This window comes from Mesocricetus auratus, unplaced genomic scaffold, assembly GCF_017639785.1.
Source record: "Mesocricetus auratus isolate SY011 unplaced genomic scaffold, BCM_Maur_2.0 Super-Scaffold_100015, whole genome shotgun sequence".
Lineage (NCBI taxonomy): Eukaryota > Metazoa > Chordata > Mammalia > Rodentia > Cricetidae > Mesocricetus > Mesocricetus auratus.
Genome location: NW_024429198.1, coordinates 27,731,732 through 27,759,220, shown reverse-complemented (window position 1 = coordinate 27,759,220; position 27,489 = coordinate 27,731,732). Strand labels below are relative to the sequence as shown.

Sequence of the window (27,489 nt, the reverse complement as noted above, 5' to 3'; positions counted from 1 at the left end):
ATTAAATATAACACTTCTACCGCTTCAACACCTGGTCCTCCCAACCCAGCTTTTATATAAAATGACTACATATCCACAGGGGGAGACAAAAACATCCCTTGCCATTCAGCAGTCTGTCTGGATGCCTGTTGGCAAATGGGCAGGTGTCTGCCTGTGGAGCCAGGCACGAAGACAATGGATTTTAGAAGGAATTCCCACAGGCTGAGCTAGATGGGCTGACAGGGGAGTAGAAGGAGGCTGTGTACAGAGAGCTGAGGACCTAGAGATTGAGTCTTTCCTTCAAGTAGATGCTTTGGAAGGCACTGTTTCTGCTCCAGATAGAAAATGGCGCCGAGGCTGGGGCTGTAGTTTACATCTCTCAGGTGCCAGGTATGTGTTCTATGTTCCTCGGGGGCTGAGTCTATGCAGCTCACATGGAGAAGAAATCTGCCCATAGGCGCCCCTTTCCTAGCAAGCTCCCCTGTGTTCCATTCTTTCTCAATAAATGGTGGAAGTTGGCTTACTTTATAGAGTTTTTGGAGGAACAGATTCTTCAGTATCTACAAACAAACTGCTCAAGAAAGAGTAGCTGAGATTATTACACTTGTACTGTGCATGGAAGAGTTGGAGAGTTTCCAGTTATGTTTGGGAAGAAGGGAAAGTCGCCAAGGTAGAGCGGAAGGTCTGGGCAGAGACAACCCCAGGAATGGTAAGACATCTCACTTCCACGTCCGTCCTTTGTTCCTTCCTTCCTTCCTTCCTTCCTCCCTCCCTTCCTTCCTTCCTTCTTTCCTCCCTCCCTCCCTCTTTCTTTTTTCTAAACAGGGTTTATCCATGTGACTCTGGCTGTCCTGAAACTCACTCTGTAGACTGGGCTGGCCTTGAACTCAGAGATTTGCCTGTTTCTGCCTCCCCAGTGCTGGGTCTAAAGGTGCGAACCACTACTGCCAGACTTTCCTCGCCACTTCTTATACGACATACATCATAGCTTGACCAGAATGAGCACAAAGAGAAACAGAGTCCATAGTCGGGCTGAGCATTGCAGGCTCCTAGTCAGGATCCGGCACTGGCCCCCACACCCACCACACTCTGTTCACACAGCTCTCTAAGATGGCTTAATTCACCTTCAAGCAGACAATGACAATCACCATGTCCATCTAGGGTCATTCTCGACACTGCAGCTCTTGGATGCAAAAGCTACTGCATGCTGTGGCCATCCCCACTTTGTGCTCATTTCAACCCTGTTGTGAGCTTCCCAGAGGTGAGTTCAGGGCCCTGCTCTCTTCAACACTCACAGAAGGTGTGGCCCTGAAGATGTATGTGACTCCTTCCATCTTAGTACACACAGTGTTTTCTATACTTCTTAGGTTTGATAGGATGGAAATCCATCTGGTTATATCAGCTAGACGATGCTTTTATTTCTTTTCTTAAAATCTAGGCAATCCAGACTAAAATATACATGTGGGAGGAAGGACTGGAAAAAAAATCCCAAAGTAATTGGTGTCTATCTTAGTGCAGAGTGCGGCTGGTTGCTTCCCCACTGCAAAACCACACTCTGTTCTCAATGGCTCTGTGTGGCTGGGAGATGCTCTTCCCCACTCAGCTACCCTGGGAGAGTGTAATTACTCCTTATTGTTCTTAGCACTGATTGTGCTTCCAAATTTGAAACCATCTAAAAATGAATTATTTGGCATGAGTTTCTCTCCCTATTTGGCTCTGAAAGATGAGTTAGAGGAATGTCTGGTCCAAATAGCCCAGAACCATGTTTCTCCTATAATAAGTGATGCTTTCTGTTTTGGATCAGAAATATCTCCAATAGGCTCATAGGTGAAATAAAATTGAGCATCACACATATGAAAAGTTTTACATGCTACATCATCAGGGAACTGCAAGCCAGAACAACAGGATATTATGACACATCTTTTAGAATGACCCAAATTCACAAAACTAACGAAGCAAACACTGTTAGAATACAGTCCTGAAAGAACTTCCTAGGAAGTCAAAAGGTTTGACGGCCTTGAAAGACAATCTGGCAGTTTTCAAAGAAACTAAACATGGATTAAAATTTAACTAAGGAGATGGAGAAATGACTCAGTGGTTAAGACCTCGGAGGGTCAGCTCCCAGCAACCACAAGGTGGCTCACAACCATCTGTAACTCCAGTGTGTGTGGGGGGATCTGATGCCCTTTGCTGGCCTCCTTAGGCACTGCATGCATGTGATGCACAGACATGAAGGCTAAACACCACACACACACACACACACACACACACACACACACACACACACACACAAGCGCCCATGCAAATAAATATTAAAAAGCATAAATTTGACTCAGACAAGTCCACAAGACTTCAGAACTTATATCCACAGAAAAACCAGTACACAAATGTCTAGATTCTAAAGTATCTTTACTCAAAATTAGTCCCAGTTTCAGTGAGACAGTTGAGCAGGTGAAAGTGACTGCCATCAAGGCCGACAACCTGAGTTCCAGCCCCAGAACCAACATAGCAGAAGGAGAGAACCAATTCCAACAAATTTTCCTCTGACCCCCATATGTGTGAAGTGACAAAGGAGTGTCCACCCATAGCCTCACCCATACACAATAGATAAGTGAATGTAGTAAAGGAGATAGAGAGGGAGAGAGACAGAGACAGAGAGAGACAGAGACAGAGACAGAGACAGAGAGAGGGGAGAGAGACAGAATAAAGAAAGGCTTTGCTTTTGCATTTCATTGAGCCTGGGTCTTGAGTCTTGCTATATAGTCCGGATTGGTCTACAATGTACATTTTTCTACCTAAGCCCCCAAAGCAGTGAGAGTAGCAAGCATGTGCCACCATGCTTTGCTAAGAAAAAGCACTTTAAATTTATTATTATATACATATATGAGTGAGTATGATGTGTATGCTACAGAACATCTTGTGTCAAAACATATGGCAACTTTTGAAAGAATTTTCTCTCCTTCCACCATGAATCAGTGTTTAAGAGGTTTCCTCTTGTCCTGCCAGGTCTCGCTGCCCTTTAGCCCCAAATAAACACATGAACACTATATTAATTATGAAACTGTTGACCGATGGCTAGAGCTTCTTATTGGCTAGCTCTGTCTTAATTATTAACACATTTCTAAAAATCTAAGTGTTTCCACATGATCTTATCTTATCAGAGAAGGGTCTGTACCTGTTACTCATTTGTTGACCTACATGGAGACTGTTTTGGTGGGCTCCCTCTGCCTGCCTTTCCCAGAATTCTCCTCGTATCCTAGTCCTGTCTATTTTCCTGCCTTATTGGACAACAGTGTTTTATTCATCAACCAACAAGAGAAACATATGTACAGAGGGACATTCCCGTCAGATCTGAGGGTTGAACTCACATTATCAGGTTTGCAGAACTCACATTGTCAGGTATGCATGGCACACATCTTCATCCTCTGAGCCAAGAAAAATACTTTTCAAATTTAAATTGTATTTTGAGACAGTGTCCCTCGGTGTAGTTCTTGACTAGACTGGAACTCTCTACGTAGACAAGGCTGACTTCGAACTCAGGGAGCTCCCCTTGTCACTGTGCATACAGCGAATGTCAAGTGCCCTGGCTCTTAGCATCAGGTGATGCTGATGCTTTGAAAGCTTATTACTGTTTGACCCAGACTCATCATTGGAGCTGAGATGCAGTTTAACTTAAAGGCAGAGATCAGCAAGGAAAGAAAGAACAGTAAGTTTGATTGCAAAGGCTATGAGGGGGCCAGGACACAATTCTGAACACCGGGTAGCTTGCTCTATAGCAATGTCACCACCTGGGAGCCCAAGAAAGAAGGCAAAACTTGGGTACTGGACACTGTTTTGGGCCAAATAGAGTATCGGTCCTAACTAGGTTTAGTACTGAATGCATTTGTTTTCCTTCTGCCTACCCGTTTGTTCATTTAGAATGTGCCTGTATGTCCCTCTGTGCCAGGAACATGGCCAGGATCTGGGAGAATGAGCTGGGCAGGCATGCCCTGTGTGTGCAGAATCCAAAGGAGAACACCGCTGTTGAATAGTTACACAGATAAGGATCTTGCAAAGTGGTCACACATACATTTTGTGAGGCTTTCTCCCACAGGGCCAGTGGATATTTAGCAGGACAGATGTGCAGGGAGCAGAGGTGATGTTCAGCCTTCTGAGAACTAGACAATAGCTTTGAAGTGAGGCTAATCTCTGGAAATAATAGGGCTACTGTCTGACTGGTCAGAGAGAGGCTTGTATTGTGGAAATGGAAATGGGGATTGGCCTAAATCCCACAATGGATCTGCTAGGCATGGACTCACTGTGGTATTCTTGCCCAATGCCTCACAATAGCAATTGGAATACACACAGCCAGCAATTGGAAGACGGTGCGTATCACTCTTGGTGCTAGTGTGTGTGTTGGTAACACAGAAAGGGACAAGGGAGTAAAAAAAAAAGAAAGGGACAAGGGGGTGTCTTTGAATTTTTATTTCCATCTATATTGAGAAAGCAAAAACAATAATGCTGCTCTGGGTGGTTTGCAGTCTTCAAAGACTTAAGCGACATAGGAGTGGTGATGCTAGTGGCATTCCTAATTGCTTTAACCGGCTCATTCTCTTTCTGTAATCTGAATGAAAATTTACACTCACGTTTAACTTACCTGTAGCCTTCTCAGGAGTCATCTGGCGTATGCATGCCCATGAACTCACTCATATTGTGCCCCTAAATGGTCCTACCTCCAATTATAGTCACACTGAGAATTAAGGCTTTCACCTGTGCATTGGAGGTAACACTATTTCACCCACAACATGTGTCTCAAGTTCACAACAGATGTAGGGTAGATAGGAATGCCGGGAACCCTCATAGGCTCACCCTCCAAATAATGCCTTGCGTACCAAGCAGTCTGAAGTACTTGGGGATGATATTTCCCAGGGAACAGAAAAGTTACTGAGTACCATTACATTTACAACTGGGATGATGTTCTGCACTAGGGGTACTCAGGACTTAAAAGGCAACACTTTGCATTTGTATGTGCTCTTTAGCGTTCTTTGCACCCCAAAGTTCTGTTATTGGACCTGGTGCTGTCCACGCCATTGACTGTGCACTTAATTACCAGGTAGGTGTTGCAATAGTTCAGCTGGCCTCTGGGACACAAGTGAGTTGCATGGCCAGTACCGCGTGTCTCTGTTTTTCTTTTTCTTTTTTCTGTTTTTCCTGTGAGGATTTGTGCTCCTAACCCCTAGGAAATAGATACCTACATGCCTGCTCTGCAGATGGTTCCCTGACACAGGGGAGCTAGCTTGAAGCAGGCTGCTGCATTAAGTTCAAGCAGGGAGGACCCAGGAAGCTCACCAAACTGAAACCTCAGGGATCCACTTCTCTTCCCTCTCCTGTCTGTGCTTCCCATTTAGGGTTATTTTAAGGACAATTAAGTGTGTTAGTATGCAAAGCAACGGGATAGCTTCAATGTGAGTGTGCAAGAAGATAATGACGACAACTTGAAAAAAAGCAGCCAAACCACTCTGTGTAGACACTATAACATTTCTGCATAGAGTCAGGACTACCCAAACCTTCCCAGGATGTGCTGGTTCCAACATCCTGCTCAGGCTCTTGGGTATCCAAAAAGATGAGTTAAGATCAGTCAACACTTGTGCCAGCACAGATTCATATTTCTTCTGGGACAGTAGCTGCCAACCCCCATCCTCCTCCTCTTCCTTCTTCTCCTTTTGTAGAATCCAATTTAAAAGCTTTAAGTCACTCCATGCAGTTGGTTGCCCAGAATCATTCAGAAAAGCAAGAGGGTTTTCTCCAGTCCATGAGAAGTGTTTAAACACCATGGACAGCGCCAGGTCTTTTTTTTTTTTTTTTTTTTTTTTTTTTTTTCAGTGCCAGGTCAAAGAACAAACACAAAGAACTATAGGTAACTGAGCAAAACTGCCCTGAACACATACAAACAAATAACATTATATGAACTGAAAAGGTTATGATATATTGTGTGCATATATGTGTACAAATATGCCTGCAGTAACAATTGGTGCAAAGAAAGAGATCATGAATTTGAAGGAGAGCAGGAGGGGTCTACAGGAGGATTGGAGGGAGGAAAGGGAAGGGGAAAATGTAAATATATTATAATCTCAAAAATAAAAATAAAGCCGGGCGGTGGTAGTGCAGCCTTTAATCCCAGCACTAGGGGGGCAGAGGCAGGCAGATCTCTGTGAGTTCGAGACCACCTTGGTCTACAAGAGCTAGTTCCAGGACAGCCTCCAAAGTCACAGAGAAACCCTGTCTTGAAAAACCAAAAAAAATAAAAGAACAAATAAAATTAGAAGAATAAACATAACAGCACTCCTGATTCTACCAAGAATTTAAGCAAGCCATTTTCAGGAGAATCCAAGTTTGAGAGAATTGTTACTGTATGTGAATTTGTGTTAAAATGGATTATACGATCTGAAGCCTGAAAATAGAGTTGGACTGAGCATGTGTCTGTTAAAATTTAAATACCCATCACCTCAGAGGGAAACTCACTTAAGCACTGTCCACCGCTGTTTTACTTATTTTTTCCTGCCCAGCCCTGGGGATGACTTTTGTAGCAGTGGCGAGACTGGAGCCCAGAGCTGAGAGGAAGCAGACAGCCAACATGGGGCCAGGCTTCGAAGAGTGAAGGAATGGCTTTGGGCTCAGACTAGCCAAAGCTGACACCATGAGGAGAGTCCATAAGCGCTGGTCCTCAGTCTTGGTATCTATCAACGGGGACGCCTCTGTCCAGAGTTATGAAGGATGAGAGCGTCGACTGGGAAGGCCTCAGCAGACAGCTGCTTACTGTTAAGATCACCTATCCAAGAATGTTGCCATCCTCACTTCTGGTTTAGATTCTCAAAAACTCAGCTGTTTCTTAAACAACATTATTTGCTTCTCTGCATACACACACACACACACACACACACACACACACACACACATGCACGCGTGCTGCCACAATCATACACTCACATGCAAACATCCCCCTGAATGCACACACCTTCCTACAGGTTCACATGCACACAGCTGCACACATGTTTGCTCATACTCACTGCAGACTCAGTGAACTCAAGTTACGCTTCCTTCTCCTGCATCGAAGGAGCCAACAAGAGCTGTTGGCATCGATGCTGGGAGAACCCAAGGGGCAACTCCGTGTCTGCAGCCACAACACCATTCCTGTCCTGTTCCTTATTCTTTCTGTGTTTCCCCAACTGTGGTAAAATGAATCATGTTCTTGACCTAAAACCTGGAACCCACAAGTGTTCCTCACATGGCAAAAGGGACTTAGCAGACGTGGGTAAGGACCATAGCAGGGCATATTATCCTGATGTGTTCAGGTGAGCCAATGACATCACAAAGATCCTTTGGAGGCAGAGGCCTTGGGACCAGCATCTGAGAAGCCTGCAAACCAAGGACACAGACTTGGAATGGGTCGCCCATTAGAAGCTGAGAAACAAGGAATGGGTTTCTCTCCAGAGCCCCACAGCCCTCTAGACATGAGTCAATGAAACAGATTTTGAACTTCTATCCTCCAGAACTCAGGGTGATAAGTCTACATAATTTCAAATCACTAAATTTTTGCCAGCTTCTTGCGGCTGCCACAAAAAATTAAAATGTCAATTGTTTTCCAGTAGGTGTACATGCCTGTGTGTATTTCTTTTTCTGGTCAAATGGAATCATGTGAAATCGGTTGTTTTATGATGTTGGGAAATCGTTCACTCCCTAGCATAACAACACTTAAAAATCTATTTTCATATATTCTTTGAAAATTTCATATGTGTGTACAATGTATTTTGATAATATCTACCCTGTAGTTGTTTTCTGTTTGTTTGTTTAATTTGTTTTGTTTTACTCTTTGGGCATCCACCACCAAGCTCCCAAATAAATACACAGAGACTTATTCTTACTTATGAATGTCAGGCCTTAGCTTGGCTTGTTTCTAGCCAGCTTTTCTAAATTAAATTATCCAATTTCTCTTTAACTGTGTTTTGCCTATGGGCTTTTTACTTTTCTTTATTCTGTATATCTTTCTCTCCTTCTTACTCTGTAGCTGGCCGTGTGACTGTGTGTCTGTGCAGGCGTGTGGTTGACTCCTAGTGTCCTCCTCTCCTCCTCTTTTTCCTCCTCCTTAGCCCTCTGGAGCCTAGATTTCTCCTCCTGTTTATTCTGTCTTCCTGGCAGTCCTGCCTATTCCTCTCCTGCCTTGCTATTGGATGTTCAGCTCTTTATTAGACCAATCAGATGTTTTAAACGCAACACATCTTGTATCATTAAAGAAACATTCCACAACAAAAATGGACAAAAATGAATGTAACACATCTTAACCTAAAATTCCACAACATCACCCCTCATCCCCCATTCTAATGCCTCCTAGGTCCTCCTAAGTCTCCCTTCCTAACTCCGTGGTTTCTTTAATTAATAACTTTTAATAACCCACTGTGTCCAATTGGCGCTGCCTATGTATAAATGGATGTTAGGTCATCCACGGAGGCATGGCCACCTAGCAGGGGTCATACCTCCAAAGAGCCATCACTCTCAGCAGCTAACAGCTGCTGTCAGCTCCACAGCTAATAATGGGACCTTCGGATCCTCTCTCCTGTCCATCCTGGAGTTTGACCTGACTTGATTTTGATAATACCACCTTTTAAAAGGGAGTCGGAAGAATTCCTTTGCATGGGTGAATGTGTCATGTCTTCCAGTTTTCAGCACCTTCACATTTATTCATTTCACTAGCAGAAGTGGTGCCATAGCTCTACAGCATCAGGTGGCCGCATCTCTGATGTCGGCACTGTGCTGTTTCTGCAGGTTCGATGGATGACAGGCTGGCAGCTGCCATCCACTCTCCTTCCAGTACACGTGAGTCCTTCCCATGATTACCAAAGCAGGGGGCTTTGTCCTCTGTCATTTCCCGCTGAGGAAGATCATCTTCAAGCTGCTATGGGAGTATACAGCAATCCTTCTCATCTCCTTGCTTATTGATTCAACATATATGTGGTTTTATTACAAAAGATACCCAAGCACTTTCTATTTCATTTGTTTTACTACTTGCTCTGTCATTACACATTTGTTCATCGCAGCATTTTGAATTTATTCAGCCTTCAGTCTGCAGAAGTGGCCAAAGCAGTCATCAGCCGCTGTGTCTATGTGTAGTGAATACTCAGGTTTTTTTGCTTTTGTTTTTTTATTTAAAACATTGGCATGGATGACATAGAGATGGGCTCCGCATAGCACAGACATAAATCAAAAGTTGGGCTTTGAGAGTGCTAAAGTCACAGAGAAGATTACTAGGCAGAAGAATATTAAAATGCAAAGGATTGGGCTGGGGGGAAATTACTTAGCAAGCAAGAATGAGGACCCGACCGAGTTCAAATCCCCAGCACCCTTGTAAAAAGCCAGCTGTGGCTATGCACGTGTTTGCGATCCCAGCACTGTGGGAGCAGAGACAGGAGGACTGTGGGGGACTCGTTGACTGCCAACCTATATCCAGTTTCAGTGAGAGACTTTGTCTCAAGGGCATAACGTTGTGGAATATTATTTTAACTAGGCAAAGGTGTGTTACATTTGTTTATGCTGTGGAATATTACTTTAACTGTGTAAAAGGTGTGTTACTTTTATTTATGCCGTATTTGCTTAAGGACTTTAGGATGTGTGTTTAATGATGTAAATATGTGCTACATTTGTTTCACCTTGCCTACCTAAAGCACCTGGCTGATCTAATAAAAAGCTGAATGGTCAGTAGCTAGGCAGGAGAAAGGATAGGCGGGGCTCCCTGAAAGAGAGAATAAACAGGAGGAGAACTATGAGCTCAAGAGGAAGAAAAAGAGTAGAGAAGCAGGAGGAGAGAACGAGGGACAAGCCTTGGGCAAGAAGCCAGGCAGATGCCTGCTGGACATGTACATAGAAACAGTGAAAGCAAGATATACAAAGTAAGAAAGGTAATACTCCCCAAGGCAAGCGGTATACAAAAGGAAACAGGTTAATTTAAGTTAAAAGAGCTAGTCAGACAATAGCTAAGGCAAGCATTCGAAACTAATAATTAGTCTCTGCCATGATTGGGGAGCTGAGTGGCACAGAATAAGGCATGGGGGTAACATAAGAAAACCCGGTGGCCTTCTCTGGCCTCTGTGCGTGTACACTGCTATGCACCCACACCCACATATGCACACACACCAGAGTCACACGCTCACAAAAACACCAAGAATTAATTTATTCTCAAGACACCTGTACTTTACAAAAATTATTGATTTTCAGCCTCATGATTAGGATCCAGTAAAATTAGGTTGGTTTGTACAAGATGCCAGGTTAACCAGAAGCCTGGAGAAGTGAACAGAGACAGGACTAAAATCCTTGGGTACATGTGCAGGTGTTTATCAAGGATGGATGAGATGGGCCATTGGTGGTATCAAAAGAAGCCAACAAACTTGGCATGACGAGCTCTTAAGCTCAGGAGAAAATATCAACACAGATGGCTCCGCGGTTAAGAGCATATATATTGGTCTTGCTGAGGACCGGAGTTCCATTCCCAGCATCCATGACCGAGGATCTTCTGCCCTCTTCTGGTGTCATTAGGTATTGCATGCATGTATTCATAATCCATAAATTAATAACTAACTAAAATATCAATACAATAATTTCTAGAATTAAAATCCAAGGCACTAGCTTCAAAAGGAGAGAGGATATAAAAATTTCCAACTGTACCAACAAGAAGAAAAATAGAGGTAAACATAAAAAATAGAAATTCAAAGAACAGGAATTAAAAAAAGAAGTTTATCAACTGGTGTTTTTAAAATGGTGTGATATCCATGGTGCACAAAACCCACATGTGGTACCTACAAGGTGAATACCCCCAAAAAGTTGTCTCTAAAAGACCAAAGCTTCCCAGCTCTGTTCTCATCCCCTAAGACCCTCTTTGTCAGTTTAGTGTTTGTGCATTTCCATGCACATTTTAGAACTAGCTTGACAATTTCTGAAACAACAATCCTGCTGGGGTTTTACTTAGGATTGGTTGAACCCCCAAATCAGTTGGAGAGACTGTTGCTTTTTCTAATCCATAAAGGTGATATGCCTCGCCTAGTTACCCTTCTCAAAGTAAAGATCACACACATTGCTATGGCTAGCTTTAACTGTCAACTCGACACCATTTAGAGTCACCTGTGAAGGATGCTTCACAGAGGAACTTTGTCGATCAGGTTGGCCCTGGGTGTGTCTACAGGGCAGTATCTTGATTACCATGAAGAACTACCCAGTGAGAGTGTTCATTCCCTGGGCAGGGGATCCTGGCTTTTGTTTTTTTTTTTAAGAAGGGAGAGAGCAAACAGCACAGACAGGCATTCATTTATAGCTTTCTGCTTCTTGGCTGTAGGTCTGCTGTGGCATCTTCTTCAAGTTGCTTCCCTGTGACTTCCCTACTACAAAGGACTTCCTGGGACTCTGAGCTGACATAGCGTTTTCCCCCTTAAGTGGCTTTTGTGTGAGTGGTGTGCAATGACAGCAGGAAAGACATTCAGTCACCTACTCTTCATTTTCTTTTAGATTAATATGTCATTTCCCTTTCCTTCCTACAGAATCCATACTCCTTGCTCTCTTTCAAATCCATGGCCTCTTTTTCTTTTAACTAACTGTTGTGACAAACACCCATGTCCATGCACATTTGTTCCTAAATACGTAAGTACAACCTGCTCATCTGTACAGTGTCACTTGCACGCATGTTTTCAGGGCTGACCATTTGGTGTCGGGTTAACTGATTGCTGTCGTTCATCCTGGGGGAGATTATTTCTTCTGCTGCCACTATTCCCTAGCTGCCTGTAGATCTCTGCGCAGAGCTGAGGCCTTGTACATATTTTTAAGGTTAGCTTTTTATTATGTGTATGGGAAAGTGGGTGCAAGTGTCCAGGAGGCCTGAGGAGTCAGGTATCCCTGGAGCAGGAACCGCAGGTGGCCACATGACTTGGGCACTGGAAGCCAAACTCTTCTCTTCTGTAAGAGCAATGTGCATTTTCAACCATATCTCCAGCTCATGGTACCCATTTTGATATATCTATCTCTAGGTGTTCTGTTTTATGCTAATTTCAGTGTTTTTTTATTAAGGTCATACTTTGACAATTTTATACACGTGTACAATGCATTCTGGTTATTATTTCCCCATACCTTCTCATCTTCCACATATCCCTATCACACACACCCACACACACATCAGTCCTTTTCCCAGATTCATGACTTTAATTTTGCTCTGTGATCCATTTTGTGTTAGACATTTTAGTCTTCATGTTCTCCTCTTTCATTGTTTGTTTACAGAAATCGTGGAGGTCTGAATGAGAGTGCCTCCTGCATGAGCCATACATTTGAATACCTGGCCCCCAGCTGGTGGAGCTGTTTGGGAAGGATTAGGAGGTGTGGTTTTGTTGGAGAAAGTGTGTCACTGTTGGTAGGATTTGAGGGTTCAAAAACCCAAGATATTCCCAGGTAGTTATCTCTGCCTTCTACCTGAGGAACAGCATGTAAGCTCACAGCTATGGCTTCAGTGACATGCCTGTCTGCCCAGGGCTATGCTTCCCACCATGATGGTCATAAATGCTACCCCTCTACAACTGTGAGCCCCAAATCAAACATTTTCTTTTACAAGTTGCCTTGGTCATGATGTTTTGTCATGATGTGATGGTTTGAAAGAAAATGGTCCCCAAAGAGAATGGCACTATTAGGTATGGCCTTGTGGAATTTGGTGTGACCTTGTTGGAGGAAGTATGTCACTGTGAGGTTGGCTTTGAGGTCTCTTTTGCTCAAGCTTCCCTCAATGTGACACTCAGACCACTTCCTGTTGACTTCAATCAACACGTAGTAGCTCCTTCTCCAGCACCATCTCTGTCTGCATGCTGCCTTGCTTCCCACAATGATGATAATGGACTGAACCTCTGAAACTGTGAGCTGCCACCTCAACTAAATGTTGCCATGGTTATGGTGTCTCTTCACAGCAATAGAAATTGTAACACACATGGCAATAGGAAAGTAACTAAAACAGAAGTTGGTTCCAGGAGTGGGGCATTGTGACAAGCCTGACCATGCTGTTTTCTGGAGGAATGTGGAAGATCTTGGGACTTTGGATTAGGAAAATTGTTGGATACTGTTATTGGGATCTTAATGGGCAATCCTAATAGGAACTTTGGAGACAATAGTGTTGAGAGTAAGGTGTACTCCAGACACAGCTCAAGGTCTCAGAGGGAAATACATTAGCCATTGAGCTGGAGAACATGGCTATTTTGGCAAAGAATGTGGCCACCTTTGACCCTTATCTTAATAATCTGTCTGAGGCTGAATTGAAGATGGACTAGTTTCACTGGCAGAGAAGACTTAGTCTCGTTAGCTCCATCACAGTGTTATTAGTGATCACTTATGCAGACCTGCAATGAAATGAGTTATCAGACGGCTTTACCCATTAAACCATGTTGCTGGCCCGGTTCTATGATTCTTGAATCAATGAATAGGTCAAGGATAAAAGAATGTAAAACATGTCAATAGACATGAAAAAAATACCTGATACTCATTTCTATGTTTTAGAAAAGCTTCTAGAACAGGCTGAGGATGCCATTTTCTTAATAATCAAACATATTGGTAGAAATCAATAAAGTTTATTCAACAATGACAAAATGGAGTACTTCCATTAAAATCAAGAGGAGAAAGCATCTGCCATGACTAGTAGACTCATCACTGATTTGAAAACTTTAGATGATAGTATTAGATTAAATAAAATCATAGCACTATATGTGACAAAGTAGGAGAGTGGTTCAGTATCCCCCTGAAGAGAACACAGGAATCAATCCATTAAAAAAAAACTTAGTAATAGCTGGGCGTTGGTGGCACACGCCTTTAATCTCAGCACTCGGGAGGCAGAGGCAGGTGGATCTCTGTGAGTTCAAGACCAGACTGGTCTACTGAGCAAGTTCCAGGACAGCCTCCAAAACAATACAAAGAAACCCTATCTCAACAAAACAAGACAAAAAAATTAATAATGAATCCCAGATTAATGCCTGGTAACTAATCAAATACTCAGAAACTAATAAGAAAGCTTCATGTTTTCTTTTTTCTTGAAGATCTAAATATAACATAGGTGTTTATTTTATAGTATGTATAATTACATATCATTCACATGGAACATATTATCAGGAGTCACCTCCAGGTTTGATAATAACATTTAAAACAGCGGTGTCAGGCTGCACAGTAAACATGCATCCCTCTCTGACAATAGCTCACTAGTTCAGGCTGGATATTCACCCTCTTAGCCCTTCTTCAGGCATGCGCAAGACAGGACAAACAGGCTTAATCTGCTCCTCTCCCAGAAGTGACAATCTGCCAGTGCCAAATAGGCATGAAGAGGATCCACCGTATCCCCTGGCCGCTCTGCCAATTCTCCAGTCTCGTCTTGATAAACCGCATGGCTTTCCTCCATCAATCAAATGCAGCCTCTCGATTATCTTCAGGGAGGCCAAACCCCACCTTGAACAGGATGCATCTGCTCACTTCTCTGGTCTTCCATTGAGTCTGTCTGAGGCAATCATTCACAAAGCCACCAACCAAGTATGTCAGAATTCACCTGATGCAGCTGACTGGTGGTTATTGCTAGGAATCTTTTGCAATGATAGATCTGACAGTATGAGATTCAGAGCCTGGTCTGCATTAAAATCCACTGTCCAAGTCATATAGGACAAAGCAAATTAAGTCGCCTTTCCCTGATGGGAGAAGTCCTGTGTATATGTCAATAAAGCACTGTTGGCCAATAGGGAACTAAGATAGGTGGGACTAGGAGTCGAGGAGGACTCTGGGTAGGAGAAACACAGAGAGTCGAGATGTAACCGCCATGGGGTAGGAAGCCCAGAACTGTTCTCCGGTAAGAGAAATACTTAGATTAACAATTATGGGGTAATTACTTAAGTCAGAGCTAGCCAGTAAGAAACAAGCAAGGCCAACAGCTTCATAATTAATATAGTCTCCTGTGTGTTTATTTGGGACTCATGCGGCTCTGGAACCAGGCTGGCGGGAAGGCTTCTGTCAAGGAAAAAGCTTCTCTTTACATTTCCCAATTCAGTTGCCTTTCCCACGTCCATAGCTTCAAGTTTGCCCAAGAGAGCAATGAGACAACATGAATCTTGTATCACTCTCTCCCCAGATGACTCCAGCAAAAGAATGGTCTCCTTCCTGTGGACTCTGAACAACCGTCCCAACTTTATTTACACCGGTAGCATTAGTGCTAAAGAATGTGGCCAGCACTGCCTGTGTACAGAACATGTGACTCATGTCCAATGCTAGTACTTGTTCCCCGACACTCATGTGGGCATGACTTGATAAATATCAGTATTTCTCCTCTGTTCATGCAATGAAGCTGTCCACTAGATCCATCACGGTCAGGGCCCCATAAATGCCACTCATTTTCAAATACTCAGATAAGCAGTATTGATAATCATCTTTTTTTTAAGCTGTAGGAGGCAAAATAATCAGCATACTTCTCTAGTAACACCCTTCTGCAATGTGCCCATGTCAACCCGCTGAAAGCCTACATGTTTTCAATAATAAAAAGTAGCAACACATTAAGGGGAATGTGCAGTCACTGTGAAGTAATTGGCATTATTGCAAGACCATTTTTGAACAAGTGAAGACAATGTTAATATCTGTAGTAAACTTACTTACATTAATTCTTAGATATTCGGTTACAGTTAAATAAAATGAAGTTATAGATACTAAAATGTCATGCAATCCAATATATTTTAATTTACAAAACTATTGAAATTTTGTTTTTGAACCTGTACTAATAATATTGATATAAAATTTAAGCGATTTTAATTGTGTGTTTTATCTGGAATAACATACCTGCTAGCATGTATAATTTTAAAAGACAATGTTCAATTTTGTTTTTTTTCCAGTTAGTAAACATAACAATAGAGTGATTTAAATGTATTTTTCTGGTCAGGAAGTGAGTAAGCAAGTCACTGGGGCAGAACAGCAACATTAGAGCCCACTCCCATGTTCAGCAGAATTCACTATCACAACTTCAGTCCTAACAGAAGTGTCGGGACAAATTAGTCAAAAAAATAACACTTCCTTACGTCTTGTATCTCCTTTTCCTCATGTTTCCACATTTTCCATCCAGGTCAAATCTAAATGCATCGAAGCTTTAAATGCAAGGCATAAAAGCTAATGTTGGGAATGAGCATGTGTACTCAGCAGGTGAGGAGGTGCCAAGTGTCGCTGAGAATCAGAAGAAGTGTTCCAGCCTCCCCCCTGCAACTCCTGCCTCTTAGGTCAGTCTTCTTTGTTAAAATACTGGAAAGCTGTCAACATCAAAACGGATCACTCGTGTCGATCCAAACAGGAAACAAATAAAGCTGGGAGCCTGCGAAAGAAGGGCTCTTGGTTGTCTGACAGTTAACCATCAGACCACGTTGTCCCATGCAGAGCCTTGCAGAGCGCCCCCACGCCTTACCCAGAAAACACTTCTGCGAAGATGCTCGCCCACAAACTGGCTGCTCCTCCGTGGAGAGACCCACCCTTGTGATTGATCCTTGCAATCACAAGTGATTGTTTCAAAGTGTCTTCTATAATCCTCGGTTTTCCTCGAAAAACCTCCTCTTGACTCGAGCTCTGGATATACAGGCCACACAGGAAGCCTGGTCACACTGCAACCGACCTCACCAATAAACCAAACTTGCCTTTGGAGCATGTGTCTTTGCTATCATTTAACTTGACACTTTTAATCTGTAAAATCTTTACATTTCACCAGCAGCAGTGGCACACTCCTTTAATCCCAGCACTTGGGAGGCAGAGGCAGGCAGATCTCTGTGAATTTGAGGCTGGGCTGGACCGACAGCCTCCAAAACAATACAGAGAAACCCTGTCCTCAATTCTCTAGGAAAGCCAGGCAAAATCATAAAACATTCCCCCCTGAAATAGGGTCAAGTTGACCATATTTTTTTACTTTTCTCCTGAGGAATTATACTGGATTTTAGACATGAGCAGAGTTTAGGTCCTAAGCAGTTGCAACTCAAATTTAATCCTGTCCAGTTTTTAAAAATATTAAGCAGCGGAATGTAAATAACGTGTTAGTGTTGGCAACACTCACTTGAAGTTATTCTCAAATCTTGCATTCTGGACGTGCCTCCCCCAGGGCAGCATGCTGAGACCTCTGGGGGCCTTGCAGATTCCACGCTTTCTGAATGGGCTTTCTCTCTCCCTTGAAATAATTTGAGAGCCATCCTAGGATTTGTCCTTCATTGTTTAGGCTGTCACTCATCAAGCTTTCATTAACTACTAGCTTGTCACAACATTTGGGCATACAGTTCCTCAGGCACTCCAGGCTCACAAGCTCCTCTGTAGAAATTAGGTACACAAGGCGGCGAGGGTGGCTCTATGTTCTCTGCCACCTCCTGTGCCTTCTGGAAGACATGTGCCAGGGCCCGCATCTCTGAAATATGCTAAGAGCATTTCCTAAAAAGAAATAGCTTCTATGGAGACAAAGAAAGAAAACCAACTCAGACAAAGTTGCTCGCTGTAACTTGGTGATAAAACCAAGAGATCAACAAACACAGTTGTTGAAATACACGTGTCCCGCTGCAGAAGAAGCAAGTGGATTTTAAATGGTTTTGCAGATGGAGCTGGAAACAACATAAATGAAATGCATCTTTACTGTTTCTTTGAAAGCCTGAAACACATGGATTCGGTTTTCTTCACAAGCAACCCAGTTCTGTCTACTGATGTGCTGCACGATCATCATTCCAGCTGAGTGCAAACACCTGCTCCTCTTCCAGGTGGCCTCCACTTCACCGTGGGTTGACTCAGGGCCTGCCAGCCTTGCCTCCAGTGGGCATGCATTCAATAGCTAAGGGCTTGAAAGGTTTTCTGGTCTCAGCCTTTCCAAATTACCTCTCTTGCTCTACTTTAGGACTTTTTCCTAGTTTTTCTCTAAAACCTAATCGCTGCTAGGGAACTTTCGGCTCTGGGACAACCCGTTGTGATGCCTGTTGCAACCCTAGAAGGACCCTGTCCCCTGCCTCCACATGGATGACAAAGACAAAGAGGAGCACATGGGCAAAACCAAATCATAGGAACGTGTTAATTGAGTGCAGGCCCCAGAGGTGGGGCTAAGGAAGGGCTCAGATTCCCAGAGGCAAGGCTCTTGGTGTGACAAAGCCTGGAAGTGTGTATGGGATATTCAGTAAGAAGGTGAAGCATTAACTGTTGCATTTATGACTTAGGTCATTTGTTTTAGGCAATAAAAGAATAAACTAATATAACTAAGGCAGCAACTAGAGTCCTAGCACACATTTTCAAATCCTGTCATGGTGGCCACAGATCTCTGTCTCCATGTAACGAGGAGACCCTTATGAAAGCTTTGCATAAGGCTTGGGCTGTACTGAGGAAACCATGACAGAGGCGAAGAGGTATTCCTGTGACTTGCATGGTGGAATGGTTGTGAGCATCTGATGCTACTAAATTCCAGACTCCAGCAAGTGGGTGAGTGTCTCTAACAAGGCTGCTCCGAAACTCAAAAGACAGAAAGGGAGGATCTGAGATGTTAGTTCATTAGTTTGGTTGACACAAAACACAGCTCCTGTTCCAAAGGAGGCTGTTTGTTCTGAGTCAAATAGGAGGGACCAGCCTAGGAAGCCGACTTTTGGTGGCTCTGAATGGCATGTCCCTTTGTGGAAGAGTTTACATGAATGTCTATAGTCATAGAGCAAGAGAAAACCATAATAGCACATTCACTAGATACATGGTACAGACATGACTGCAGATCACAGCAAACTCAGGGGCGTGTCTTTTACACTCTTCAGATGTTATCTTAGACATTCATTCTTTGTGTTGGTGGAAGATAGCAATCTGTGAAGGTAAAACATGCCCAAGTGTTACCTGATAGGCATAGAGGATGGGTGAGAAAAATAGAGGTGAATCAACCTGCAGGATTGATCCTAGGATTTCTTTCTAGATGTGGAACTTCAGACCATAACCAATAGTGATGCTTGGGTAGTCTCCTCCAGGCTCTTGTTTGAGTTTGAACATGCAAGGGCAGTGTTGGCAAGTGTTCTCGATGCTGTCCTTGGGTACAGGCAACCAATGTAGAAATGGAAGTGAATAAGTTTAAAGAAAATTAGCCATGTGTCAGGATGAAGGACAGAAAAGATGGCTTCCCAATGGATAGCTAGGCAGGTATTAGTCTGAGTGGGACCAAAGGAGATGAACCGCTCATGGACAGGGATATCAGGAGGCCAACACCGCAGTGTGGAAGCAGGGCGTATCCGTGGGGCTGAGGGGCTCAGGTGGGCATGGTGGTGTGCCCAGAGAGGTGATGGCAAGTCCATACCCTGGAGTGGGATCTGCGAAGGAGGAGAGGGTGAATCTGAACAAAGACATTCTAGGAAGGACTGTAGTCAGATGCTGGGCCATGGACAGTGAGGAAGGCTGCAGTGTCCTCGCGTGGTGCCGATGACAATCTGTGCCAACAGGGGACTTCTCTGCTTCCCTTCTTCAGAAACTCCTGCTACAGAGAATTTGATAAGAACCTGGTGTCCATGTCCCTGAGTTGGCTCAATCTCTTCACTGCCCACACTGTAGGCAGTGGGGAGACAGCATGGCCTTGAGCAGGCTGCATTGAAGGATTTGCCTTGTATGAGCACAGTGGTGTGAGAGACCACTGGGGGTATCAGGGTGAGTCCTCATCTGACCCTTCTGATTTAAAGTGCCTTGGGGCTGGATTCCTGCCCTCCCTTGCTGGATACCCCAGCCCTTGCCACTTGGCAGAAACACCATGTGGATCTGTTGCCTCAATGATGAGTCACAGGCGGATGAATTTATCTAAGATCAGCTAATAACCCACAAAGAAAAGGTGAGATTTTGAGTCTTGTTTCCCCCCTTATTTCCAAACAACTTAGGGTCAGAACATCCATTAGTTTTGCATGTTTTTATGATAAAAAGCCATGGACTTGTTAATGGCTGTTTTTAAAGTTAGCCAGATGGAAGCAAGAAAGATCAGGCCAGCATCAATTTGGAGCACTATGTGTGGATTAGGTCAGTGGAGAGACAGCCAGTCACAGGGACACAGTGCTTGTGGAGGGTCTTTCCATCAAGGAGAGAGCTTCCTGCTGCTCCTTCTTGATCTTTGCCAGAGAATTGCACACCCACCCCACATCATGAGGTTCACTGTGCTCCCCTGATATTGGTGCCATCCATGAGATGTGATTTGAGTTGACATCACCACATGCCTGCGGCATAGGCAGGGCCTTTACCTGACCACTGTAGCCACGAGACTGAGGAAGGCTGCTAATCCGCCTCTGATACTGAATGGAAGTGTGTGGAGAGGAAGCAGAGGAAGAGGCAGCATCCAGTGTCATGTTTTTGTGATCAGCCACCAAGACCTGGGGATTTGCTTTTTATAGCAGAAATGAGCAAAAGCCAATTGATGAAAACATTCATATTCAGAGACCCTTACTAACATAAGTCTGTTCATCCCTTGAGCCGGTTGTGCTCCATTGAAAACACTGACCACTCTCCAGAAAGGAAAGGAACATATCTTACCTGTGTGTGTGTGTGTGTGTGTGTGTGTGTGTGTGTGTGTGTGTGTGTGTGTGTGTGTGTGTCTAAGAGGGGCTGGTGGAGAGCCCCTGGTAGCCACATTCAACCCCTGTCCTTTTTTTTTTGGAGGACTTGTCTTTCCTGGCTACCTGCCTAATTACCAAGATATTAGAATATTGGGGCAGATCAGCGCCCACGTCCAGGTGAGGCCCAGAGCTCCTCTGTGAGTTCACCACACTCCTGAAGGCGCTGATGCCTCTCAAACCTAGACTGAACTCTGACCACTCAAGGCATAGGAGTGACGGCAGCAGAAACTGCTGTCCTCTCTTGGATGTTTGCCTAATTGTCATTCCTCTGCTGGGGGTAAGATGACATTTTCCCAATGAGTGACTATGAGGGAGGCTCTGAAAGGAATAGTGCTGACCATTCTTCAAAACTTGGATCCTGTGGGATGGGTCAGCACACACGTCCAGTCAGACTTGCTGTCTATTCTCTCACCTGCCGTCCTTGGTGGAGTGTGGGCTCTGGCCACCATCAGTTCGACGAATAAGGTTAAAAAAATAGGTGAAGTTCAGAAGAACAATCCAGAAGGAAGGAGTCCTGCCGGCAACAGGCAGCCCATTCCTGGACCAGCGAGAGTGCTAGTCATGGCCAAGCTTTTGTGGCATGTGGTATCCCTTGGAACATCCTGGCAGGCAAGGCTTTGAGCCCAGCCTTGGTCTGTCTGTGTCTGGAGCTGGGGTGAAGGGGGCGGGGGGTGCCTGCCGGGCAGCCAAAAGGCTCGCCAGGCCTTGCTGTCATAAGGAAAGAATCTGCAGGTCTGTAAACTTGCTATTTTTAGGCCTTTGTGGGACTGAGCCAGTTCTCCAGTGTAGTAGGACCTACATATTTTACTGAATAGAACTTTGAAAACTTATAACACATGGCTCCAACCTACTCAAACTTCAGGGAATTAAAATGTCATACAGCTAATTCCTGAAGACAAATGGACAACTCCCCAACCCCCTTTGTCCTCTCTGATTGCTCCCCTGGACCACACCCACTTCAGCATGGGGCTCACCCAGTGCCACTTACTAACTGCAAGTCTTCCTGCATGTGCTCCTGGCCAGGCCTGGCCAGGCAACTGTGCTCAATGCCAGCCGTCATGTCAACTAGCTCAAGGTGCCTCCCACATAGGGGATATTTCTTGCTCTCCTATAGGGAGCATTTCCTGATCTCCCTGGCATTTCTCAAATCAGGAAAACAGGACCTCCAGTGATTGCTAAACCCATATCCCAGAAACTACTCTCTGTCCAACTCTTCCAAGAGATCTGGTGGCTCTCTTCAGGATGTAGCTGCCTGCAGCTACTTGTCCTCACTGTCACTCCACAGAGTTCTTCCCAGGGTTTGGCATGGTCCCCAACCTGCTCCTGTCTATGGAGTACACTGGATGACCCTCTACAGAAGGCCTTAGAGATTCAACCCAACTGCCTGGCTCAGAATTCTCCAGGCCTAATCTGGTAATGGTAGGTGAGAAAGCCTAGTCCGACATAAGTGCTCAAGGTGGTTTCCCTCTGGAGGCTTACCTAGCTTAGCTACTGCTGTCTCCCCTTGGTAAACTCCATGGATAAAAGCTAATAACTCAGCTGGACGAGGTGACTCACACCTCTAAACACTCAGGAGGCAGAGGGAAGAAACTGTCCCAAGTCTGAGGCCGGCTTGGGTTAGCCAGTGAATCCCAGGCCAGCCGACAGGGTGGGCAGAGAATATAGAACAGATTGAGAATTAGCAATGAAGAGCAGCTCCACACAACTGGTGGAAGAGAAGTAGCCTGACCCGAGAGTGGGGGGCAGGGGGTGGGTTTATGTGCTGTCTTTCTGCCCAGAGAGGCCTAGAAGGCTTGGAGGAAATCCCAGCCTTTTAGTGGAATCCCAGAAGAGTAAGATTTGCCTGTTGATGGGCTCTGTGAATGGTCACTCTTGAAATCCAGCCGCAATGTGAATCCCTTTAGCTGTCATATAATCCTAAATGCAAGTGACCGGGGCCATCCATCCCTTTCTAAAGATGTAGCCTGTGAGGTCAGAGGTTTACCAGATGGCCCAAGGCTATACAATCGAGCATGGAGATGGTAGTTGGGAAACTGGGCCCATAGGCCCTGGTCTTCACTGAAACAAGAGAGGTTGTTGACCTGTTTACCATCTCAGTTCCCATAGGAGCTCTGCACATTTTCCCTGGGGTGGACAAGCTGGGTTTACTCACCTGGGTTTCCTTCCTGGGTGGAGGCTCTACTTACTGTGGTGCCTGAGGTGGTGAGGTGTGGTACTGGGCTGTCCTGAGATGTGATCTTAGCCAGGAAATATAGCCAACTTGGCTGATCCAACTATAGGAAGTGCCCAAGGGTGGCCTGTGGTGTGCAACACTGGTTCTCAGTTCTTGTTGTCCCTTCAGACTACAACCAGGAGAGACAGAGAGGGGATGTGGAAGAGATATGGAAAAACATGGATGGTCCTGTCTTTTATTTGTCTTTTGCACTATAGATCCTAGGAGCATCCTATCAACTGCAAACAAGTCAGAGACACTGGTGTTTAATGTCAAGTGCTCTGTGCTGCTTCTGCCATCACCCATGTTATCTTGCGCCCGTGGTGGCTCCCATGTTCACGTCTGAGCCCTCCTGTCACAGTCCCTTCAGCAGAAACACATAGCTCTTCACACCCCTTTCTCCTGCCTCCACACACTGAGCCAGTCCCGGATCCTGTGACTCTGCCTTCCCAGCAATCCACGGCAGAACCAGAGGTATGCGTCTGCCAGTCTCAGCTGCTTATGTCCTGGGCGCAGCTAGACACATTCCCAGCCTTCCTTGGGAAATCTGTGTTCTGGATGCAGAAGATGTACTGGCCACCCCAGGCCTCACCATTCAGCCTCCTTCAGGACCTTCTCCTTATTTCTCCCTACCCTGCTGGCCCTCCACCAGGAAGCAGAGGACCTCTCAGGGCCAACGAAATGGCAATGTTGGGAAGACGCCTGGATTGGAGTGAGCGGATGGCATTGAGCCCCCCGGCCACACACTCAGTTCCCTATGGACAAGCTGAGAACTCTTTTCTTCCACCTGGATGGGGTCATGGATAGGAAAGAAACTTTTCAAATGCTGGTTTCTAGCACCTTTTGTTTCCTTTGGTATTTGACAGCAGCCAGCTGAGCAACAGGCAGGGAGCAAATAGCAGCCCCTGACATTACCATTTCCATACAAGCCTCAGGTAGTGGGACCCTTGGGCCTTGGACATGGCTGGTGTTAGAGCTGTCAGCCTTGGGTGTGAGCCCCTTGGACTTGGCAGACTGGACAGTTCTCCGGAGGTCTTCTGGTGCCACTCTGGCTGTTTATAACCCTCTCTGTCATTGTCTTTCTATTTTCTGCCGTCCTCCTGTCCTGACTGCTCTTGGACTGTTCCGCCCTCCTTCAGTTGTCAGTGGCTGCTGCCAGGACTCAGCTTCACTCGGCATCTCTGTTGGAAGGCATACCAGAGCAGGGATGTATCTGGGGCAGCTGAAGCACCCAGCAGGTCAGACAGGAATTGGGTATTGGGTGCAGCTGGGATCAGTCAAGTGCAATGGCCTCCTCCTCCAGGAGGTGGGGTCCCAGCGGGTCAATGGGATGCCCAGGTGGGCCTCGGTAGCATTGCCACATTGATACTACCACTATGTAGATCAGGCTTGTGGGGTCTGCTGTGGGTATGCCCCAGGCCACTTCAGCTGACTGGAGACACACCAAGGCCAGCTGTCAGTCAGCACCCTCTGTTCTCGCCCATCACTGTCCTCCCTGCCGTCCTTTGCCGATGCTGTCGGCAGCTCACCATGAACTACTGGCAGCAGGACAGAGCAGTCAAGGGAAGTCTTCATTGGATCTGAGGTTGCGACACCATGAGAAATAGGAGGAGGAGGTCTCCCAGCCGACTCACTGGGAATCTAAGCAGGCTTCTTACACAGCCTGAAAGGGGGCGTCTGGACCAATCCTAGCCACTTGTTTTGACCAGGTATGGTTATTAAGAATTGTGCATTTGACTAATCATGGTCTTGCTACAAATCATAGCCTTCCTTCTAGTAGGAAGGATGCTTCCTCTCTACAGGGTAGGAACGGTTTGAGGAGGCTTGTGACCACAAGGCTGGTCAGACTGACAGCCCTGTCTGGGTTTGTGCCTCCGAGAGCCAGGACAGTCATTTGAAGTCTTTCACAGTTGTCTCAAGGTGTCCATGGCGTGTTCAAAATGGCTAATGCTTGCACAAACACTATCCTACTGGCAGTTAAAGGGATAGGCCTTTTTCTCAGGGCAGCTAGGGTAACGAGAGAGAGTTCTGCATCTAATTAGTTAGTCCAGTTGCCCCATTCTCATGCCCTTGCTTATTTATAGAAAATGCACACGAGAAGACAAGGAATGTTTACAAACTTAAAGGACTCACTGTTAGCACCAACAAATACTGTTTTACCAATGCTTAACCGGTGCCCGGTACCCAGAGAGAGAGACCACCTGTTCTCTTGGCTGAGCCCTGTTCTTCGAACTCAGATCCATGTCTGACTGGATAGAACTGAGCCCCCTCCCCACCCACATCCTGAATGACTGAGTGGAACAAATCCCACTTCCTTACAACCTAGATCCCCAGATAACAAGGTATAGTTGAAGTCCCTTCTCTTTCAGCCAGATCTCTGGATATTCAAATCCCTGGGTGACTGGGTGGAGCTGAGTCCTTCTGCCTATGCTCCCTGCCCACCTTAGACCCACACTGACAGGATTGTGTCAGAAACAAGATCTCAATACGTCATCCCGTTTTAGCTTGTAGTGGCCTTGGTTCCTGATCCTCACGAATGATCCCCTGGATGGTCTCCACATTAAAAACTGCACCTATCACAGGTTTCCTACTTCTGCCAAAGGGCATCACCCCTTTTCCCAACCCTTCCCTGCCCAGCCAGTCAATCAGGCAGAGTGGGTTTCTTTTTTTTTTTTTGGTGGGGTGTTTCCAGTCAGGGTTTCTCTATGGCTTTGGAGGCTGTCCTGGAACTAGCTCTTGTAGACCAGGCTGGTCTTGAACTTACAGAGATCCACCTGCTTCTGCCTCCTGAGTGCTGGGATTAAAGGTATGAACCACCACCGCACAGCCAGAGTGGGCTCTTTAACACAGTCAGACTGCACTGTCCTATAGCATGACACCTAGTTGTTGCAAGCATTTCAGGCATCACCCTTTCCCGGGCCTCCACCTGAAATGCATCCCCATCGGTCTGGAAGCTCTTCTTGATTCCCCTCTCTGTCCACCACCCTCCTCTGTGATTTCAGGGCACATCTATACTTTCCACATTGAAAGTCTCTGGGCTCTCTCACACAGAGGCTGTGCAGGTCATCTGTCCAGACTGAATATATTGCAGGGACCAGAATCTCCCAGTTACAGCAATCTAAGTACCCTCTTGTGGAGACACAATCAGCTCTGCTGACAATTCCTGCAGTGAAGTGAGTTGGGGAGGAGGCCATCTAAGGCCCTGACATGAGAGGGTTGCATTCTCCTGTCGGGGTTACTTCAAGGATGGCCAGAAAAATGTCAGAACAGGTTTTCAGGCTTAAGACACATATATTGGGTTTGTGGTCCCCTCCCCTAACTAGTTTCCCCTTTGCTAACAGATACCTCCCTTTTGTCATTTGTCCCCTAGTCATGCCCAGTACAAGCCATGACTCTATTGGTTTTTGTCTCCTTTCTTAGCCTCTCTGGTTAAAAATGGCTATGGCCAGTTCATCAATACAAATTTAAGAAAAAAAATGTAGAAAGGTTTTCTTGGAAAATTATTGCTGTCATGTCCTCCATATGGACATGAGGGCTGGATTGGGACAGCCCTCAGCAAGGGTCTGGGGCTTACAGGAAGGTCATCCTGCACAGGCTAGGGTCTGGGGCTTACAGGAAGGTCATCCTGCACAGACTAGGGTGCTGTGCTACCACACCATGGATCTGTTATCTCAGGACTTCCTATAATCAGAGCAAAGAATCTGTCTCCTTGTTTAAGCCCCTGTAGTGTGTTGGAGAGTGTCTTCTCAAAGTACTCTCTCAGAGCCTCAACCATGACCTTGTTTGGAAATAGTTGTTATAGATGTAATTGGTTAGGGATCTTGAGATGAGCTCACCCTGGATTCAATATGGGTCCTAACTCCAATGATTTGCGTTTTTATAAGACGGTAGGTCTAAGTGGTTAAGATTGTTTCCAGCTCTTGCAGAGGACATGGATTGGGTCCCCAGAATCTACACTGTAGCACACTACCTCTTTAGCTTTAGTTCCAGGATATCCAGTGTCTTCTGGCCTCCCCCGACATCTGCATGCAGGTGGTGGGGCAGGAGCACACAGGCACATGGACCACTTACACATAATAAATGAATCTTTAAAAAGTAACAGATAATACAGGGAGACAGAGGGGCTCTTACTATTAGCTGTTCTGTATCCACATACCACGTCATTTCAGCATCATCCATTGAGACAAAAAGACCCATCGCTTTGCACCGAGAGCACGTCTGTCACGTGGGCTCACAGTGTGGTGAGAAATGATGACATTCCAGCTCAAAGCTTGTCCACATCTGCTTGCTTCTTGCCCTGCTTAGCCACGCTGAGAACGAGCAGGGACAGCTTGTTGCATGAGGAAACACACGAGATTGTCAGCTTTGTGCCCCAGCTGCCTGCCAGCCAAATGTCAGCTGCATGAATGTGACCCTTTGGGAAAGCCCACCTTTGGCTGTCGTGTCATTGACTACAGAAAGATCAGCCATGTTGGATCTCAGTAGAACCACTTAGCCGGTAGTCTGACTTTGAGAAACACTGAACACTACTTTGTCATTGTGTTTGAGGGCAGTCTGCTACCCGGCAGTAGCTGAGTCATATGCTGCTCAGCCTGGGAACTCGGATCTACATTTTCAAACTTCACTATTTGAGCCCTTCGAGACCCCCAGAGAAAGTGCTGGTGCCAA

At 45.4% G+C, this 27,489-nt stretch overlaps 1 protein-coding gene and 1 pseudogene across 1 annotated transcript in view; one reads left to right on the top strand and one right to left on the bottom strand.

The window, feature by feature from the left end:
* Positions 1-13,853: 13,853 nt before the first annotated feature.
* LOC101825627 lies at positions 13,854-27,291 on the bottom strand (annotated as a pseudogene).
* The window catches only part of Tent4a (terminal nucleotidyltransferase 4A), a 45,908-nt gene continuing 42,690 nt past the window's right edge, over positions 24,272-27,489 (top strand). The window contains exon 1 of the mRNA XM_021235574.2: positions 24,272-24,530. The gene's annotated coding sequence lies outside the window, so the exon portion shown is untranslated. The remainder of the gene's footprint in view (positions 24,531-27,489) is intronic.